The sequence below is a fragment of the Cydia splendana genome, chromosome 6 (assembly GCF_910591565.1).
Source record: "Cydia splendana chromosome 6, ilCydSple1.2, whole genome shotgun sequence".
In the NCBI taxonomy this organism is placed as follows: Eukaryota; Metazoa; Arthropoda; class Insecta; order Lepidoptera; family Tortricidae; genus Cydia; species Cydia splendana.
This window is the reverse complement of record NC_085965.1, coordinates 9290480-9296479: the sequence shown is the minus strand read 5'-3', so window position 1 is coordinate 9296479 and position 6000 is coordinate 9290480.

Genomic DNA, 6000 nt, shown 5'->3' with positions numbered 1-6000 from the left:
ATCTGATTCTCTCATCAAATCATCTATAATAAGAAGTTTAGGTTTCTTCCCATCAAAAATTGAAAAATCTGGTATTCCTTGACTATAATTTACATTTTCCAGATTGTAGAGAGGTTGCATTTCATCATAACACCAAATAATTTCATCAAATTCAACATTACATATCTCTTTGGAGTTATTCAAAAAGTTTGTAACAAATTGCGTTTTACCACACCCACTAGGACCTGCGACAATGGTGGTGAAAGGATGATAAAAGTGAATCATTATTAAATATCGTAATCTATGTGTATGTGTGTATGTGTGTGGGTGAGTGTTGATATGTTAACGGATGGACTTTAAATGGTAATATTCAGAAAGATGATTACTATTTAAACAACTCAGATATAGTAGACAAAAAAACAAAACAAAATGATTACGTAAAATTTTTTTTATTATTTATGATCACACTTTTAACATTATTTTTTTGTTTCATATTTACAAAATACCTTAAAAGATACAATAAAATAAAATTCATACATTTTTTTACATGTTTACAAGTAATACCTTAAAAATATACAATGTACAAACAATAATTTGGAATTCGAATGTTCTGTGTGATTATATTACAACTTTGAAACTTTTTCATTATTGCGGTATTTTATAATGACCCCACGCTAGAGTGTCAGAAGAGTTTTCTAATAAGTACCGTTTTGTATCTTCATGCGATAATGATATTTTATTTATTTTTTGAGTGAATATTATATGTTTTATAGACTTAAATCTTAGCATTTGAGCGCGTTGCAAATTTTTATTAAATAAACACGTTTTGTAATTGTCAAGAGTAAATTTTTTTGTAACACATTTATTGACTCCTTTGGCTTTTGATAAAACACCGTATTTTTCAGTTTTCTCATCATTCTCGTCATATTTTTCAACATCTAAGGTATACATTTTAGATCTCAGACCTACGAACTCTTTTAAAATTCTACCATTATTTTCATCTTTGAAAAACCCTAATCGCTTTTTATTTATTAACGGCAAATCATATTTATTGTTAGGAGGATAGTCAGATGTATCAAAATATAAATTAAGATCTGATTTTATATCTGCGTAATAATTTTCCGTGAAAATTTGATATACTAAGCTATCAGTATCTGTATAAAGAAGCTTAAGGTTGTCTGGATATTTGGTTTTCATGTAGCTGTAGTGAAAGTCATACATCAAAGTTTTCGATATATCTAATACGCAAAATCCCAGATAAATCGGTTTATTATAAAATATTTTAGTTTTATTCAATTGAACGGCCACTAAATTCTCAGAGAATATGGATAAACTATGGAACTCAGGTTTCGCTATCAAAGATTGAACCCCCTGCGTTTTTCCTCGATTTTCCCAGTGATTTAATAATTTGACATTTACGCGTTTTGCAACATTTTCCATGGTTTTACCGAACACTGAATTATTCATTAGTTTAAAGAAATCTTTTTCAAAATCGGATGATGCCTGTGATCGCATGTGGGTGTTCAAATCTATGTAACTTTTTAACCACATAGACTGCTGAAATTTAAGAATGCGATGGATTTTACTCAATTTCAAACCATTCTTCAAACACTGTTTTAGATTTCTATAATGAATGACATAATTCGTTTTTTTATTTAAATTAGGAATTAATTTTTTTTCTTTGGAATTACCCAAACAAACGTTTTCAGGACAAAATGGCAAATCTGAATGAGAGTCATGCAACTCGTTAGGGTATTCGAGATCAACTTCTAAAATTAAACCATGATCAGCGTCATCAGATATATTAAAGTCAGTATCTGTATTTACCCATTCAAATTTACCGGTAGGAAGACATTGAGACATAGCCCACCCGTAAAGGTTATTTGCATCAAAGTACATAAGAAATGACGATGGGATATTTTGATTATAATCTTCCAAAAAAATATTATTAGCCTTCGCGTATCTATTACTACATTGTGATATGCCACCTCGAATATTTTTTGATATAAAAGCTATTTTATCGATATCAGTTAGGAGTTCTAGTTTTATTTTTGTAGTTCTTAACATTGCATCCCAACTTAATCCCGGAGCAGTATAATAATGAGCGGGGTCTAATCCATACGTCTTAAGACAAAGGTTTCTAAAATTTTCAAATATATCAGTTAGTAATAGAACATCAGTTTTTAAATATAAATCAGAATAATCACCCATATTTTTGCATTGAAAATGAGACCAAACATCTTTTGCGTGATCATAATCCTCTTCTGAGATGTGACTATCAGACAAGGAACTAAAGAAATCATCTTTAGAGGGAAGAGCTGTTAAGTTTAAAGAATCGTATGATGACATGTGTTCATAGGGATAGACACCCTTTCGTAATAAGCGTTTAAAATCCTCCTCGCATGAAAAATTCAATTTTAATTCATGAAATTGTTCAGGCAACAAGTTTTTTGCCAATTTGTCAAGACTACTGGACATAAATTTAAGTGAATCGACAAATCTCAATTTAATTGTGCGATTATTTATTTGTAAGCTCTTAGAAAATGAAATGTATTTCTCTTTGTTCTCTGGAATCAGTTCAATGTCGCCTTCCGCCAAACCAAGCCCATGCACTATAAAATGACTATCATAGTTACACAAATTATGGAAAAATACAGGTACAAAATTAGGTGCCCTGTATTTTTCAGAACAAAATTTATGTGCCACTCCTTCATAAAGACCAGTATGGTAATTATAGGAAATGACTGAATCCTCGTTTAAATTTTTATCACAAATATAACATGTACTACTCTGAGCAATATGCACATTATTTGCATTAGATAAAGGCAATGGAGTTTTTACAAAAGTATTTCTCCTACAAATGGCCTTTAAGTCTTGTTCCATATACTTCATAAATTCCTGGGTGCAATTTTTGCCTTTATATGTTCTGTACACTGACAATTTATCATTATAAGAACATTTAATGTAGTATCCAAAACTATATACCTCATGTTTTTGTACATTTGTTGTTGAGGATGTAGTAGGATTAATTGTACCTGATTGAATCGGGTTTAGAAAGGCCTCGAAATCAGCATAAATAACAAAAGGTACCCTTAATTTACGTTCATAATTATCGAAAGTAAGTATATTGGAGGAAACGTTTTCATTGAACCAGTTTTTCTTTTTATCCTGTTCTGAAGGTAAATGTGTACAAACATAGAAACAATCGTTTCTTTGATGATTCATTAAATTGTCGCGAGTTGTAAAGTTCGACAAACAACCATCACAAATATGTGCAGCATGCTGTGTATTTGATAATTGTTTAGATACTAACCTAGATAAATTTTTGATATAGCAATAATGCCCCTTACTGTCTTTGGATATGTACAATAAATTCAAGTGGGTAGCTTTTTTGCACTTTGTTAAGTGTAATGGGCCTACTACGTCATGTTTTTTACTTTTCGAATTGTATTCAAGACCAAAAACGTTTATACTTATATCATTCATTTTTTCAAATTTCTGAATATCTCCAACCTTAAGTGGAAAAGTTAAATTTCTAAAATTTAATTTATTTTTATGCGCTATATACGATTTCGTAGTGTTTGAACGATGACTTGTAGGTGGATACAAGCCTGACAATACAGCCCATCTAAAACATTCATGATCATTATTTTTTACATTAATAACTGCTTTTCTGTTCTGAATATCACGTGGTAATTCGATATAGGAAGACCCACGCAATGGATTAAATTTGTTTACATTGACATCTAGATAGTTAAATTTTACTAAACTCCATCCACTGTCTTTTCTCTCAAAGTTAAATAATTTTGTTAATATATCTTTAACAACTGACTCGAAAATATCATCTTTGTCGCTGCTAACATCAACTACATTGTTACATAATTGGAAATCAAATGTATTATTTACTTGTTTGCTCTCTTGAGTAAAATCCGCATTCAAAATAAAGTTTACTTTTAAAGCATGGTGATCAGTGAGGGAACGATCCAATAATGCAAAGATTTTATCTTTATTTCCTAGTAAAATGGATTCGGGAGTAAATGGTTGGTGAACATTTTCATTTAATAGTATTCTGTAAGTGACCACCCTATTCTTAAAAGCATTTTCAATTAACTGAACATTAACCCATTCAATGTCAGCCCTTAAAACATTATTTTTGTGAAGATTACTATTTAAATGATTTTTAAAATATCTTTTAGAAACAAACTTATTACACACAGAACATTCAATTTCATGATTATTATTTGTACTCACAATGACATCGGGAACTGGTTCGGATGATGTTGATGCTACAGGTTCAACAGCTGCTGAACGGTTTTTCTTCACCAAGAATTCTTCGGTCTCCAAAACTGCAGCTGTCCTTTTTACTCCCCGTCCTATTTGAGAAGATCTATAACAATACATAATAAACATAAATATCTTAATGTCAGATAAAATAAAAATAATTACTAAAACGGTTGGTTGTATATACTAACGTAAGTCTTTTCGACACTGCTGACAATAGGCCCGCATCATCAAAACTCCATCAATCACATCTGATGACTGAGTATTCCCCTTGGAATTTTTGATATGCCCATCACATGGTGTATAATACGGTATAATATCAGAATCTTCCAGTAACGAGTGAGGTAATTTGTTTGATATATACCACATTCTTATATTTCTATGAAAATATGCTAAAATAAATTCTTTACTTAATTCCTCAATCTTATCACGAGGCAAAGTGAGACCAATATGATAGTAAGTAAACACCATTATGGAAAAGGATATCACAGTACAAGCACGGCACCAAAACACTGAATGATATGAACTCGAGATACCCCGCTTATATAACCAGCACTCTCCCACCCCACGTTTATCCTAACAATAAGTTCTGGTCACAACAAGTTAGGAGGAACCCATCCTTTGTTAAACAGGTACTGGTTAAGAGTTATAAACATGTATGAACAGGAATACTTTTACTTACGCCTCTCGATGTAGTTGGCTCACAAGACGGGCAGCCTCGCATAGATCTTCATTTTCTTCTATTTCTTCACAGAGTCTGATAAGTTCAAGATCGTAGACATCACAACTCAAAGAGTCCATTATGAAATGAGAAATCATACAGTGCTTTCTTTCATTTAAATAGTTGACTACAGGTATAAGATTTCTAAGAGTGGGGACTGTAATCTTTACAAATGAGAAGTATTAAATTAAAACTTGTTGTAATGTGATACAATAAAAATAATCTGTTACATGGAAAATGTACTTAAGGAGAGGTAAAAAATGAGAAATACGTTAACACAATCATTAAGCTACTACTATCATTAATAATTATAACTATCACTGTTTCTTATTATCTATAAAATATTTCACACTACTGTCCTTAGAAGCTAATTGCTTTGTTATGTTATAAATAATATTTCGCGTATTTTGTAGCTCCAAATCGTCTTCCAACGCAAAATATTTCAATCTGAAGTCCGCATGCTTCCAGTGTTCCATGGGTGGGACGTTTTTGATTTTATGCATATCATATATCTCGATTTTAATCAAATGTGATGCATAGGCCCCGTCGTCTTGTCCGGATGACAAGTTTGCAACACCGTCTGGTGAACTTTTGCTCACATTTGAAGACCGTTTCACAACTTTAGACTGCTTTTTAGGTCGTTCAAAGAAGCTATCGATATTGTTTCCTGAACGTTTCTTTGCGATGGCTTGTTTAACTTTGAGACCAAGCGTACCCTCTTCATCGCTTGATTCGTCTTTATTATCATCCGGGTAGTAATAGTTCTTGAAAGTATTTTCAGTGAACTGAAACAATATAAAACAATAATTTACACACTGTCTACAATCTTGATAATTAAAACACAAAGAACACAAGTGAAAACAAAACAAAGTAAGTTACGGTAATAAAAGACATACTTACATCCATTGTTGGGTCTTTCTATAAACACTTAAACACTTCACTGTTGAATTAACACTATATTTCTATATACTGCAGTAGATACAAGGAGCTCTGATACAGAGGACTGCCACGACAGTAAT